The sequence below is a fragment of the Pinus tabuliformis genome, chromosome 2_1 (assembly GCF_031772625.1).
Source record: "Pinus tabuliformis cultivar Carrire ecotype Pingquan chromosome 2_1, CPIR1, whole genome shotgun sequence".
In the NCBI taxonomy this organism is placed as follows: domain Eukaryota; kingdom Viridiplantae; phylum Streptophyta; class Pinopsida; order Pinales; family Pinaceae; genus Pinus; species Pinus tabuliformis.
This window is the reverse complement of record NC_142299.1, coordinates 583,301,422-583,318,115: the sequence shown is the minus strand read 5'-3', so window position 1 is coordinate 583,318,115 and position 16,694 is coordinate 583,301,422. Positions and strand designations below refer to the sequence as shown.

At 39.5% G+C, this 16,694-nt stretch overlaps 1 pseudogene across 1 annotated transcript in view; it reads left to right on the top strand.

Annotated features, from left to right (window-relative positions):
* Window positions 1-16,694, top strand: part of LOC149201812 (enhancer of mRNA-decapping protein 4-like) — a 103,841-nt pseudogene that overhangs the window by 80,896 nt on the left and 6,251 nt on the right. The window contains exons 7-9 of the transcript XR_016253878.1: window positions 12,840-13,187; window positions 13,600-13,719; window positions 13,833-14,003. The product of XR_016253878.1 is annotated as an enhancer of mRNA-decapping protein 4-like (transcript). The remainder of the gene's footprint in view (window positions 1-12,839; window positions 13,188-13,599; window positions 13,720-13,832; window positions 14,004-16,694) is intronic.

The following is a 16,694-nucleotide window of genomic DNA, read 5'->3' as shown; positions in this document are numbered from 1 at the left end:
TGTATACAATCCATACATACATACATACATACAATGTATGCATGGGTTGTATGCATGTATGGATGTATACATGTATGGATGTATGCATATATGCATGGAATGTATGTATGTATGCATAGATGCATGCATACATACATCCATGTAATCCATACATACATGCATACAATCCATCCATACATTTTTTTATTTATTTGTTCAGTAGAAAAAAATATCTTTCATTATTAAAATAAAAGAGGTTACATATTCCCGAGTCTTTACTGTTCCTTATACAACCAGATGAAGAAAAAACAATGCATCACGTTAACAACAAATAATCTAAAGCCAGATAAACCAGTGGAGAACCTCCCTTCCAGATAGCAAGAAACCACAAAAAAGCCTAGAAAACTATTAAAAAGTGGACTAGAAAAGGGGGAAGCCAAGAGAAAAATCCGACGACTAAAAAAATAGAGATAACAAGGATCGACTAGCAAATACAAAACCCAGGAAAGTACAGGAAAAACAGAGAAGCAAAAAGACCTTCATGAAAGAACAAAGGTGTCGGAGCTGGTGGCAATGTCCTGAACTAAAAATGAAATAGTCCACCCGAAGCAAAGACATCGTGCTTGGAAAGATGATCAACTAAAATATTTTTCTCCCGATAGACGTGGCAGAAAGATATAGAGGAGAAACATGCTCTCATGGAAGAAATTGCTCGAGCGAGTGGATTAATGAAGGCATAGTAACAGAGTGATGCCCCAACGCCCATTTAATGGCCACCTTCGAATTGCCAACAATAAGGATCTCGTCTATCACAAAGCCATGAGGCATGCCGCACAACGTAAGACTCCCCATAAGGCCAACACCTCAACTCTTATGTTGGTGCCTCTAACACTAGACCTGTTGAAAAATCTAGGGCATTAGTGATTAGGAGATTTCTCTTCTTGATAATTGCTTGTGATATGCTTTTACTTCTTGTATTATGATCTTCTCTTCGTTATATTATCAATGTGTTCTTTTCATCAAGATTCAAGACAATTACCAAATAAACAATAGAAGACAAGAGACACAGTATGTAGGCTTGTAAGCCAGGGCCAAAACCTCTCACTCTTTGAGAGGAAAATCCAATCAGAAATTCTTCTTATAGATCTTCAATTGACGAATACCAAGACCATGACAAAGACCCTTGACTCTAGTGTCCTCCCAAGACCCTTGTCACTAGCCTTGATGTTTTGCTTCTTCCATTTCTCGGCTTCTTTTGCTCTCCTCGACTTCCTTTTAGAGAATCTCGGTCTCTACTCTTCCTCTCGGCTACCCTAGAGAATCTCGGTCTCTATTCTTCCACACTGCTTCTCTTAGCTTCCTTCTGCGAGATCCTATACCCAAACAATGTCACCTCGATGCAGCAACTAGTTCTTCGATCTTATCTCTATGCCTTCGGTCCTTCTTTCTTCGCACGTGGGAGAGTATATATGCCCAAATTAGTTCTTCCAGAAGTATCCCTTCATTTGCTATTCTTCTCTTGATCTTCGCTCTTTTCTCTAGCTCTTCTTCACACTTGTACTTATTTTCTTCACCGAATTGCTTGCTTCTAAGTGAGGCCGAGTGTGGCTATATATACACACTGCCTCATGTCTTTTAGGCCAACATGATCACAAGGAGGAGAGCCGACATCATCTTCTAGGTTATTCATTCATTGTAGGCCGACTTGGAGAGGGCTAGTGACAAGGTCTTGGAGGAATACTTTACATAGACAAGTGTGACTCTTTACAATGTGTAACATGACTTCATTATATGACAATGACTCTTTTATTCTTTTATGACTAGATGACAAAAATTCCTAAAGGCTCTCAATGGGAGCATTGACTCAAAAACAAATTCTCTTGCTCATGAAACCTATGATGCAAGCATTACAATATTTTATTTTTCTTCTTTACATCTCTTTACATAAAATCACAATTACATGTCATTATGAAAACCGAACCTAGTTACACTTTTCAACAGGACCGATAAAAGTGGAAGGTCAGGGAAGGATTAAGGATGATGATGGTGCCACAAGCGCACAAATCACCCACTGAAGCACCATTGAAGAATCCAATAGGATTTATGTTGTCAAGGAGTTTATGAGACCAAAAATGCTTGTTACAAATAGATTTCCAAGGGTCGATTTCCATAAAACATGCCACCATTATGAGAGTAGTGGCTCTAAAATTTGGGACAAAATTCTAAAAAATGCAAGCATTCTGACAAACGCCAGATGCCCCAGAAGATATATAGGGGGATGGCATTGTATTCTAGCGGTCTAGAAGACCAAAAACAAAGACATGAAATAATGTATGTTTTGTCCAAATGCAAAGGGATCTTAAGGAATAAAGAACCTCCTCCCAAATAGCTATAGAAATAGGATAGGACATAAATAAGTGTGCAATGTCCTCACTAGCTAATCTACAGAGAGGGAAAAATCCTGGACCCAAGAAGCCTCTCTTGGCAAGGTTGTCCCATGTTAGAATACAGTTGTGAACAACAAGCCAAAAAAAGCATTTAAGCTTTGTTGGAGCTTCCCACTTCCACATGCGTGCCAACCAAATGGTGGTAGTGTCTTGTTGATATTGATTCCAAATGTAATTATATGCTGCCTTAGCATTGATCTCACCACCCTATGATACTCCGCCCCAAGTCAGTCTATCCTCCTTATCAGATAAAACAATGACAACTTGAAGTATATGTGAACGGTAGGATTCCCACTCGATGGAAAAATCAGGAGGCAGATCCAACTCTTCAGTGCTCCTCCCATGAATGGATGGGAAACCAACAACCAATGAGAAGCTTATGTGCTTTAGTGTGAAGATGCCGCTACTGTTAAGATGTTGGATAATTGGGAAAGAGAGTGAATGGATACCATCCATCCCAATAATTGCATCAAGCCCGACTAAAATATGACTACCCTTGTCGGCAATCCAACAAAGGTTACAACACAACCAATCTCTAGTTCTCATCGTGTCGGGCCAAATATAGGAGGACTTTTTCTCCACCGACGCACCAACCATGATGTTGAGAAATCTAGGGCAGAGAGTTAGAGTATTTATTAACTTGATTCCTCTTTAATCCTTGACATTTCTTGTGATTTATATTAAGACATTATCATCATTATTTAGTTCTGTTCATCATCAAGACAAATGCCAATAAGAAGATCACAACGCAAACAAAAGAACACCAGAAATAGGCTCCAAGCCAGGGCAAAACACCACAAGGGGAAAACCCAAAAATATCTTCTTATAGAATCAATTCAATGAAGACATCCGAGACCTTGACCCAAGACCAAACCTTCCAAGAGATGAACCAGCCAAACCCCAAACAATATCTCTGCAAAATCAAGATTGATGAAACCCTAGGTCCTCCAACAAACTCGCACGTGTGGGCAAGTAGAGACAAAAATTCGCTTCCTTTACTTCCTCGCTGACCTCCTCAGAATTTTGTTCCTCTAATTTGCTAGATCAAACCTCCATTCTTTCGCTAGAATAAAAGTAATTCGTTGGAGATGTGTATCTTCAAATGAGAGCGAGCGCTTCTTTTATAGGCATTATGTTGGGTGAATTAGGCCTCTCTAGGCCGACTTGAGAAATGTTGGCTGACACATCTCTTGGAGGCTTCTAGACTTGACATAATACAATAATAATTTTTCTTTCTTAATACATGAGCCCTCCAAAGGCTAGTACCTCATGACTTCGACTTTTTGAACTTTCATCAAGACCCCTAGAGCATTCAATGGGTGCCATGACCTAGGACACAATAACTGTGGGCAAGAAACCCATTTTACAATAAAATAAATTTTCTTTTACAAATCATTTTTCTTTTTTCTTTTTCTTTGAGAAGTACATCGATAATTACATGAAGTCATTACTGATATACAATTATGAAGACCGACACTAGTTACATTTCCGCACTTCCTCTTAACTAGGGAGGTATTCATATTAGACCATAGGTACAAAGACAATACTTTCATTGAATTATTCTCACAAGAGTCGGATTGGTAAGCCATCTTAAGCATCAACATTATGATCAATATATAACCAACATTGTCAACATAGCAAGGCCTTTACTAACAAGCTCTGTCTCTCCATAGATCATAGCACAATGCTGGGAGGCTTTACATGGGACACCACACTACCTCTCAGGGCACATACCCCACCCAAATGTTCACCAAGTATGTCCCTTTAGGATTATTCTTATCTTGGATTCCCAATCCTCAAAGAATATTGGTCCTCTTCGACCACTCTTATTTTGGATACCTTGTCAGATCCTCATAGAGTGTCGGTCACGAGACTACTACCTATCTTTGATTTACAATCCTCAAGGATTATCAGTCTCAGATGCATACCCAATCCTCTGGATGCCATTCTCTCCTCATGGCCTTCACTAAGACTTAGGACTATTAGTCTTGGTCTAGTGAATGACACATGAAGTAGAGAACCATATCTGCCACTCCCTCTTAAATAGGGAGGGGTGTCCATCATCAATTACTATGACAGTAGCTCTCAGGGCTCTATCTTCATCATCACACGTGCGAACTTTCTTTGAACATCACAGAGCCCTCTAACTACAACATCAAGACAAAGTCCACTGTCCCTTTCCACATCATCAGTCTGCATTTGTTGCATCTTGACGAACCAATCATCATAGAGCTCGAACATGGCTCCCTCTGAACATCAAGAAAGTGGTCTACCAGAACATGATCATCGACATTTGCAACCTTCTATGACATCTGTCATCATGATTTACATCAACTCCTTGGACCAAGTACCAAGGCAACAACCCAATGGAGTCATCATATCTTAAAACGAATCTTCTTCATATAGCAGGATGTGCAGAACCTAACAATTTATCATGTCATCTTTAGCATCATGGTCTTCCTTCAATCTTTATCAGAGTCTTTAGCGGAACATCAACATATCTTAGCCAATCATCTAGCCCTGCTCCTCATTTCCAAGATGAGGTTCAATGTGCTGCCACTGAACCAACAACTTCTAAGAAGCATATATTATTATTAGCTTGCAGCAAGATCTTTATATCAACCAGTTTACTGCTATTCAAGTTCATGAATCCTTTCGTATGCTGCTATTAATTTTTCTCTTCTAGGCATCCACAATCGCATGATCATACCATGGATTTGATTTTATACATCAGAGTACCCAAGGATCCAAGGGTCCTTGCAACTCCCCTCCCTCCATCATGCTTGCCAAAACAAAGGATCTGCTCATCCTTCTTCCTTTACTTCCTGTACTTGCATTATTTATTAACAAGTACACCCAAGCAAAATATACAAAAACAAAAGCATGATGTCAATTTGTCAATCTAGGGTTACCATGGAAACTTAGAGGATGGATTCGTAGGGTTTTCAAGTGCCAACCCTAGACCAAGGGATCCATGTACAACTCATCAACCTTATCCATACATACTTGTCACAAGCCCTAGATTGTACACAAATCCTAAAAGCCAAGGTTAGGGTTTCTATGAGGGAACAAGGTTAGGGTTTCCATATGACTAGGGTTTACTTATGTCGTCGATGGTTTTAGATATCAATACCAATATCAACAATTTTAACAATAAATCCTAGAACCATACACTCAACCAACCCTACAACATTTCATGTTGGATCCTTAATAAATTATGCCATACATGCCTCAAGGTTACATACCTTTGTCGTAGGGACTTGTTATTCTGGATGCCATGGTCTCTTCATCATTTTTCCTCAAGGTGTGCATCAATTCAAGATATTCATCACTGTATTTATTTGCTTATCTTGCTTCAGGATCAATATACTACTGCTCTTCTGCTTGTTCACCAATGATGTACAGATCTAGAGAACTGTTTGCAATGATATACCATTTAACCAAGAATTTCTTGAAGTTTCCAAGATGTTGACAATGACTGTCAACAAAACTTATCTTGTTGTCAGCTACTGATGTATCGATAACCCCTTCCCATGATGGAACAAAATTGAGGATTTCTTGATCTTTAGAGAATGCACAAAAGTAGGGTATGGATTTTGTTTTACAAAGAGACTTTGCTTTAGAACTCTGGCACTTTTGACAATGGTCTACAAATAGAACTTATGCTCAAAATAGACCTCCAACGAATTCAATCTTGGATCTCCTTAGTGCATAGGTGTAAAGCGAGTATCTTAGAGCTCAGATTTTTGATACCTTGGAGACCGTCTTTCTAGGGCTTCTAATGTATTACAAAAAAAATACCTTAGAAATTTAGATATTTAACAGAGGGATTACTCTTTTTTAGGGTAATTGGAAGTGATAATGTACATGGTTTTGATACCTTGAAACTCAGAACAGACCTTCAAATAAATTTGCTTAAATACATACCAGAGATTGGAGTTTTGCGTAGAAATTCGAGAATTTGGATGGAGGGTGTAGACCTTGTGAGGTCTCTTTTGACCTTCACTCCTTCACCAAAGGGCCTTTCATAGGCTACTTGACTAGCCTCTTAATCCTTCCAAACTCGAGATTTTATGCCCTTTTTCTACAAGAATAGGCTTGCGGTCTTGTTTCAGAGATTAGGGCTTGATAACCACAAAGAAGAGGACTAACAGAATGAGTCCAAAACTTTGGTTTCTTGATTGATGAATTCGGTCCAAGGAGAGTAGATCTTCTAGCTATTCAGTCATAAAAAATAGTGCTTATATCCCTCTAAAACTTCTCGCTCCTTTCTGTGTATGCAAGTGACCATATCTCTGCAATTAGGGCTAGAACTTGTGCCCAAAATTTTGTTCTTCTTTTCTTCTCAAACTGGGACTAGGAAATTCTCTCCTTCTGAGATTAGATGGTGCCTAGATGATCGTCTTTACCGCCCTCACCTTAAAGCCCTAACTCTAATACCATTTTGAGAAATCTAGGGCAGAGAGTTAGAGTATTTATGAACTTGATTTCTCTTTAATCCTTGAAATTTTCTTGTTATTTATATTAGGACATTATCATCATTATTTAGTTCTGTTCATCATCAAGACAAATGCCAATAAGAAGATCATAATGCAAACACAATAGCACCATAAATAGGCTCCAAGACAAGGCAAAACCTCACTAGGGGAAAACCCAGAAATCTGTTCTTATAGAATCAATTCAATGAAGACTTCCAAGACCTTGACCTAAGACCAAACCTTCCAAGAGATGAGCCAGCTAAACCCCAAATAATATCTCTACAAAATTAGGACCGAGGAAACCCTAGGTCCTCCAACAAACTCACATGTGTGGGCAGGCAGAGGCAAAATTCGCTTCCTTTATTTCTTTGTTGGCCTCTTATTGTAGTGGCTACAACCACCTTAAAGTTTTTTGGCTCGCATGCAAATTTCAGAGCCTATCCTGGATCTTGTGATCAATCGTTCCTTGGTCACTTGTTGGTAGGGTGACGTTCTCAAGCCTCCTCCTTGATCTTAAGAGTTGTTCACGTTCTCATCTTTTTGTAGTATGTGTCATCTTTGGCTTAGGGATTGTTGTTTGTCACGCAAAGTGAACGTTGTTTTGCTTCAAGGAAATCGTGTGCGTATGAGTTGTTTTCATTACATAGACATGTTTCACACTCACTTCACGCACTCTTGTCATGAAGGTTGTTGCATCAAGCAGAGTATGTTTTATACATTCTATATGGTCTACATTGTATCACTAAGTGTTCGTGTGTGATCATAGTCAAGTCCTATCATTGTTTACATCTGTTTCACTGATATCACACTTAGCCAATTTCTCGAGCAACCTAGCCTCATCCAGCTTCCGGAACTGTGCACTTTGCGTCTGCAACCCTTAAGCTTTTTCCCTTGCATGCTGGAGCTGCGTACTGCGCAAAGACCCCAACCCCCCTTGGCATCCAAAACTGCGCAGTGGTTTCCTCCAGTGTCCTTCCTCCAGCCGGAACCCATTGTGTCTAGAAACTGCGCAGTATTGTCCCTCAGCTGCTAGTTCTACCTTGCACCCTGAAACAACGCAGATGTGTCCTCCTGGAACCCATCCCGCAGCAGTGCCTTGCATCCATAAACTGCGCAGTATTGCCTCTCAGCTGCCCAGGCTGCACTGTACTCAGAAACTGTGCAGAGGTGTCCTCACAAGACCCCATCCCACAGCAGTGTCCTGTGCCTCGAAACTGTGCATTGTTGTCCAAGCTGCCCTATTTGTCTTGCATTCAAAAACTGCGCAGATGGGCCTCCTAGGGCCTCATCCCAGCAACAGTCACTGCCTGCTGAAATTGTGTTGATCTATCTCTTAATGACTACAGGAAAAGGTGACATGCTAAGATCACTCCCAAGGAGTTGAGGAGAAGGACCAAGAGACTAAGTGATGGAAAAAGATCAAGACCACATGCAAACTCCGTTGGATGCATGATCATCTTGAGGGTAAGTATGGTAAGTAAAGAACACCTTTTGAAGTACATCTCTTAGTGTAGTTTGTAGGATTGCTTGTCATTGTCATATCATCTTGTCTTCAATAACATGCATGTGTGCAAACACAAAAGTCACTTCATGCGTTTCCTCTACATGTCTTGCTTCCTTTTTGCTTGTTTGACCAACTGTCGTCTTTGGCATGTTGATTGCTATGTCATGCTTGTGACCTTGTTCTGATGATATCGAAGGTTTGTCTTTGTGTGCATGAGTTGTTTCGACTATGTAAACACCCGTCGCACTCACACACAACGTTGTAAGCACTATCGCACAAGTGTCGTCACGGTCGTCCGAAGGTCCATCCCAAGTGTTGCACTTGTCTCTTTCACCATTATACAGTCTCGTAGAGGGTCATGCTTTTCCATGTTTGGCTTGTTGGTTTGAGGTGTCTTGTCGTTGAGTCATGCTAAGTGTGCGTTCACAAGGTCATGTATGCATGAGTTCACTTGCTCCCACGCTTATCCATTTTTCCCGAAGTATCTGTCGACTTGGCAACCTCCTTCAATCAAACCCTGACTGAGCTGCATTGCGCAATCTCAGCCCTAAGTAACCCTGTTGCTGCCTGAATTGCATAGAAATTGTTTCCTAGCCTGGTCCAAGCTGCACTTCCCGCATCATCAGTCATCAAGCCTCCCTCTGGTCTGTTGGAAATCTGCACTGCACCGAGACCCTGGGTTGCACTGTTCCCCAAAACTGCACAGATATGCTCAGCTACTCCCTGGACTGCCTGCCTTGCACTGTCTTCAAAATTTTGCGCAGTCATGTCTGTCAGGTCCCCACTGCCCCGCTCTGCATTGACTCTGGAAATTGCGCAATCATGACCTGTTATTCCCTTATTGGCTTGCTTTGAAGTTTGCACTACCTCTGGAAATTGCATAGTCTTGACTAGCAGTTCCCCGTTGCCTTGCTCTGCACTACCCTTGGAAACTGCGCAGATTTGCTTGCTAGTCCACTAGCAACTCTGCCTCGCCTTGCTTCGGAAAACTGCGCAGTTTCGCCTGCCAGTCTTCCGGTAGCCTTGTTGGGCTCTCCCTCTAGAATTTGCGTAGTAATCTCTCTCAGTTTCCCGACCTGCAACTATCACTGGTGCCCCTCACTGTGCAGCCTCCCAGTGACAACAACACAATTTTTCCCTGCAGTGCAGGCCACACTCCGCAGCCCCGCATCCTGGACTACGCTGTGCTTTGCGTAGTCTCAGTACCTTGTCTTCCCTCTTGGTCACCTTGACCGATCACGGAAAACGATGCATCATGGGGGATTAGGAGATTTCTGGATTTGATGTCGTCTCGTCATGAGTGATTGCAAAAGCATGTACATGAATAGAACATGGTGCGACGACGAACAGGATGAAGAAGGAGCGTATGCTAGAAGACTTGCTCGTGGTTGGACAAACACACGAAGCATACCAAGTAGCAAGCGAAGGAGATACATACACATGCATGAACCATCAAGCGAATACCAAGACCATCAAAGACCTCGAACACCTCGTCATGCGAAGGTGAAGATATGATACACCAAGAGCATTCTCATCACCCAACAACAAAGTAGCATGACATGGACACCACAATCAGCATGTTCATGTGTCGAGTTGTGTCATGAGTCGTCTTGGCTACATCACTACTTTGGGCCATACTTGTTGTAATCAATGTGATGTAACGTGGAAGTCCAAGAGACCCACAAATGAAGTTGAAGAGTCATGAAAGTCGAAGGGTCATGTAAGTCAAATAGTCATGAGGGAAGTCGAAGAGTCACAAGGGTCAGTTTCACCCTTGGCTATATATACCCCCTCATTTGTACATGCAAAGGACTTTTCACCTTGGCTCCTCCCACATAGCCTTGAGAGTCTGTAATCTTTTCTTTGAGGAGTGAGCAGTGGCTCCAACGCTCCACTACTGGGGCTAGTGATGTATGGTGTACGAATGTGTCTTGGAACTTTCGCTTAATTTAGAAGCCTGTCATAGGCCAACATGTTTTCACGCATGCGTTGTATTCATTTGTAAGGCTATTCTTTAAACGCTTGTAATGCATGTTTGCTTAACTTGTACTAGGATAGTTGAACTACTTAGGTTATTCTAGTGCATATATTGTAGAAGGTGTGTTGTAATAGTTGCTATTGTTGTCTCGTCCGTGTGGACTACTCCACCAGACACTAGATAGATTCATTCTTGTATATTTGTTATAACGATCATCGCATCCGTGTGGACTACTCCGTTGGGTGTTGTACATGCTATTTATTTACCTTAGTGTTTGTCACTGCCGCATCCGTGTGGACTACTCCGCCGGAGGCTGCACGAATCATGTTGTGTTGTGTGTGTTTCTACCTGAGTTGGGACTACTCCCTCTCGACCAGAGACTCACTTTCACTCTCCCCCTCTGCAGTGAAGGAACTTAGACACAAGTTACACTAAGCACTCACCAAGCACATGTACCTCTCTTTTTGAAGACCAAGTATATCACTCTCATGTGTTGACAAGCAAGAGCTAAGGCATATTTTGAAGATAATGGCAACTTGGCCATCATACCGGTATGGGACTCCTACACTAAACAACATGAGGTCTAGTTGGGACTTCATTCTGGGGAGATCCCCTGAATGTTGGCAGATCCAACACCGTCAACACCTCCTCAAAATTTTGCTCCTCTAATTCGTTGGATCAGACCTTCACTCTTTCGCTAGAATCAGAAGTAATTCGTTAGAGATGTGTGTCTTTGAATGAGAGCGAGTTATTCTTTTATAGGCATCATGTGGGGTGAATGAGGACTCTCTAGGATGACTTGAGAAAGGATGGTCGGCCCATTTCTTGTAGGCTTCTAGACTTGACATAATACAATAATAATTTTCCTTCTTAATACATGAGCCCTCCAAGGGCTAGTACATCATGACTTTGAAATTTTGACCTTTCATCAAGACCCCTAGAGCACTCAATGTGTGCTTTGACCTAGGACACAATAACTATGGGCAAGAAACCCATTTCACAATAAAATATTTTTTCTTTTATTTTTCTTTGACAAGTACATCAATAATTACATCAAGTCATGACTCATATACAATTTTGAAGACGGACACTAGTTACATTTCAACACATGATCTGCTCGAAATTAGCGTGCTAAAGATATTTCTCCCTAATGATGCTTTGCTAGATACCTTGCCCCATGAAAGCTCTCCAAAGATTCTTTTTAAGCGCACCATTGAAATCTTGTTTCCTTAATGCCCTAGTCGCCACTTTCTGAGTGTCTGGAAATCAATTCCAGGGAGGAGAGATGGTATTTCGATTTATTTCCAGAGCCGGACCATAAAATCCTTGAGAGGGAGGAGAGATGGTATTTCGATGTGTGCATGCAATCCATATATGACACATAGGGGTCACGATATGTCCATACATACATGCATACCTACATCTGTACAATCCATCCATACATACATACATACATACGTGCATACATACATGCATGCACACATACGTCCATACATACATGCATACAATCCATACATACATGCATACAATCCATACTTACATACATACAATGTATGTATGGATGTACGTATGCATGTATGTATGAATTTATGTATGTCATGTATGTATGTGTGCATGTATGGATTGTATGCATGTATGTATACAATAGAATGGGGGCATTGCATAATTTTTTTGAAAGCTCTTTTTCTTTTTCTTGACTCACACTGGAATAGCTTGTGTTCCACATTTAACAGGTTACAAGTTGCGGCTACAGTAAAATTCTTTGTTGAAAGTTGAAACAAAAGATAAAATCAGCAGAAAGTTCTCATCCCATTAGTATTAGGTGTTCTTAGTTATTTTAAGTAATTTTCATGGGCCTATATTTCATATCTTTTTAAGGAGATGTATATGCCGGTCCCAGAGGCATAAGATATAAAACAGTTTACATAAAAAGATTCTCCTTTTTTTTCATTTTTCTAATGCTTAGCCCAAGCTTTCCTAGAATATAGAATGTGTATGTTGGCTGGCATTTCTAACAAATGTCCTAAATTAAGACTAGATTTGTTTTCATGGGAAATTTTAAGTAACATGAGTTTCTCACAGATAATTGAATTAATGTAAGTCTGTAAATGAATTTCGTCCCTCTTCACATTGCATTTTTAAAGTTGACTAAGTTGTAAAAATTTGATGTTTTTTATAAAATATCCCCCAGTGTTCTACTATATTTGCTATTTTAATAGATTTAGCCAACATAATTTACCTGAAATAATTTATCATTTCTCGCTGTGCAAAATAGGGCTTACTCGTGTCTTAATCTTGCTTGATGTTGAAAGTATTTTAATTTTGTCTCTGTTATGCATTATATTATATGTTATATATAGCTTTTTTTAAAAATATTTTTGTCTTGTGTTGGGTCCATGCTACTTAATAGTTACTTCTAGTTACTTTTCTTACTGGTGGTTTTGTGTTGTTAGCTAATTGCCACACAGAAGGAGTTGCAAAAGCAAATGACAGGGACAGTTGCTGCTCCTATTGTAAAAGAGGGCAAAAGAATGGAGGCAGCACTTGGGCAACGTATGGAAAAGTTTCTAAAAGCTCAAGTAGATTCCTTATGGGCAAGAATTCAGGAAGAAAATGCAAAACGCGAGAGATCCGAACGGCAATTGTCAGCTATGTTGACTAACACTTTAAATAAAGAATTGCCTGCTACTTTGGAGCGCCTTTTGAAAAAGGAGATTAGCAATTTGGGTCCATCTGTGGCACGCTTAGTTACACCATCTGTGGAGAAAGCTATTTCAACTGCAATAAATGATGCATTCCAGGTTTTTCCCTTTATTTCTATGTTTATATCGCTTTCTAGGATAACCCTTTTTCCATTAATGCATTTTTCTCGATTTGTTATCTGTCTTTGGTTGTTTGGAGCATGTTTAGTTTATCTGTCTCCTATCAGTGTTTATAATATTGTTTACAAAGGGAAGAATTGCTCCACATGCATCAATATCATCCTTTTCCCATCTTGCCTTGTTTGTCTATTGGAGCTCTTCTCGATGGCAATTTCAGCATATAGTTCATCTAATTTGTTTTTGTACAATTCAGTTTCTAATATTATTTACTTTAATGTGAGATTGTTTGCATGGCATGTTAATAAGATTTGAAGTAACATCTTACATTGGCTTTTTTTACTTCTATTTTATTTTATGATATGAATGTTTCTGAGCATGCATTATTCTGCAGAAAGGAATAAGTGATAAGGCATTTACTTTGCTAGAAAAGTCAGTTGGAGCAAAACTTGAGCCAGCTTTATCTCGACAAATCCAAACTCAGTTTCAGTCATCTGGGAAGCAAGTGCTGCAGGTGATAAACATAGATTATATTTACTGTTTTTAGTACTTGCATGAATATTTTAAGGTCTATATATATAGCTGTTGTTAGAGTGGGCATAACTAGATATTGAACTTTTATTTCAGGATTCCTTGCGGACTTGCTTTGAAGCTTCAGTGATTCCAGCCTTTGATCATTCTTGTAGAGCTATGTTTGAGCAAGTAGACACTGCTTTTCGAAAAGGAATGACCGAGCATACGAGTGCTGCTCAGCAGCAATTTTCAGCGTCTCATACTGCACTTGCATCTACTCTTAAGGTATTGCAATCTGTCATGTGTTAGCAGTAGTAGATTTGCAACATTAGTCGAGGAACTGGCATTTTTTTTTTTATCATTATAGAAATATCTTATTCTCCAAACTCTGAATCAAAAACACTTTGGTAAGAGCCAATTTTGTGGTCCAATTCAACCACTATAACAACTTAATGATCTAATTTTTTAATTATATGTTGATGTACTTAAATGCTATAAAGTCACATTATAGGATCCCTATTTACGATTTTAAACATCTTTAGTTTCAATTTCAATGCACATTGCAAAGTTGGAATTTTGATTTTTAGTTTATATTAAAAATTTCATTACACATCTAAATTTACATATGTTGTACAACAAAAAGTTTATAGACACACTTCCTTCAGTGACCTTTTATAAACTCCTTAAAATGTCACATGGCAGGTGAAACTTGATGGTTATCTTTAATTTTTCCTTGCTAGGAGTATGGTTGCAGTGGAATGTTCAATGAATCAAAAAGAATCTGCTACTATTTAATGTAATGATCATAAATTGTCATCTTCATCTTGATAGGAATAAGATGAAGAAATAATTTTATTAATGTTCAATGAATAAACACAGAGTACAATTAGGTCATCCGACCAAGAGAGTGATGGCTGTGTAAGGAGAATACTTCTACAGGTTTGAGGGGAGTCTTGCAAAGGCTTGGGCAGGCTGAGCCCTCAAACCTGTGGTTGTATAGCGGCCATGGGCCCATGGCAGGCTGTAACGAACAAAGTTTGTACTATACAATAATCTTCAGAACACTCGGAATACGAATACGTCCATTGAGGATATATATATATATATATATATATATATAGAATGTATGAATGAAGAATATGAATTGGTTACAACGGAGGGTCCCATACCTAGGTGGGTACCCCTTCATGAACAGTAATGTATTTTGAGACATTCCTCTTCAGAATACTAATCACTGTTAACTGATTAATTATTAATTATTTCGTAACATGCCTTCCCCTTTAGAAAAGCTTTGTCCTTAAAGCTTATTAATGAAAAGGCTTGATATATTTATTATTTTTCTGTTTCATAATGTCTCTTCGTCGCCTCAACTTATGGAACTATTGTCTTTGATGATACAAGACGATATGAACTTCTGAGTGTGGTACAAAATTGTTGAATAGTAAAATGATCTAGGCATCCCAAATTAATTTTCTGTGGAATCTTGCGATTACTAGAAACTTGGGATGAATTGTTATCATAGGATTGGATTATGGTAGACATTAGTATTCTTCGAAACATAAGGCTGTTGTTTTTGTTTTGAGTGATACAAATATGTAGACTGATTGAGATGTTTGCTCTTGTGATTCAGATATTGATAAGGAGTTTTTGTGATTTGATTTCCGCTTATCATGCGTGTGGCAATTTCCTAATTTGCTTCATGTATTGATGTTGTTGAGTTGGTTGCATAATCTTCACTTGGAATTTTCATCGTCTGAACTGCAACATCTGAGTATGTTTTTACTTCAACTAGTTTGCCAAAACCTCTCCAATCTTGAGAGGAAAACCCGCATAATTCTTCTTCTTATAGAATCTTCAATTGACGAACTCCAAGACCTAGACCCTTGACCAAGAACCCTCCAAGACCAAGTCAGTGCTTGTTTCAAGTCAAAGTCAATTACTTCTTGATATTGCTGCTAGCTTAACCCTTGATCCTGGAATCCTGGTCTAAAACTTTCGGCTTTCCTTCCTGCAATTCTCGGCTCCCTGCAATTCATTGCCTTTTTCGCACATGTGATGAGATTAGGGTTCTTTTAACCCTTCTCCTCCTTCGCTAGACTTGGACTAGTTGCTTGGTGATTTCAGCTTACAAGATGAATCACCTCCTTTCCTTAATTCGGTTTTTTTGAGGTGATTATATCTGTGATTTGTAACAGCGTAATGTGCCTTAGCTTCCTCACATGTGTGAAGAGAAACTAACCCAAATCCATAGCTTCCTCACATGTGTGAAGAGAAATTAACCCAAATCCAATTCAGAAATTCGTCCTTTATTCTCTTCCTTCGTCTCTCTCTTCTTTGCTCCTTTTTCCTTTCTTGTGATTGAGTATCAAGTGTGTGAAGGGTGTCCTTGAGAGAGGCCGAGTACCTCTATAGGCTTCTTGTACATGATTCTAGGCCAACTTGCCATTGACTCCAGGCCGACTTGATCTTGGTGTAGGCTGATTGCTTCATTTGGAGGTCGACTTGCTAGTAGCACTTGTACTTGGTCTTGGGGGGTCTTTTGAATCTTACAATGACTCAAATAAATTCTCTTTTACAATATGTAACATGCTCAAATGGGTCTTCAAGACATGACAATGACTCCATTGACTTTGACTCAATGACTAATGCTAAGAGCTCACAATGGGAGCTTGACCTAAAAATAAGTTTCCCTTGAGCATGAAACAGATGTCTCAAGATCAATAATAATAAATTTATTTTTCTCATTACATCAAATACATAAATTCATGATTACGCATGTCATTATGAAGACCGAACCTAGTTACATATTTCAACACTTTGTTCTTCGCTCTTCTTTCTTTTTGTCTTGGTGCAGAGATCGAAAGCTTGAATGAATGTGTAAATAGGTTGAAGTATTCTTCCAATATATACCCTTCTCAAGGGGTCGAATAGGCCTCTCCTAGATGGACTTTCTTTGGCAGGGCCAACTTGGTCTTG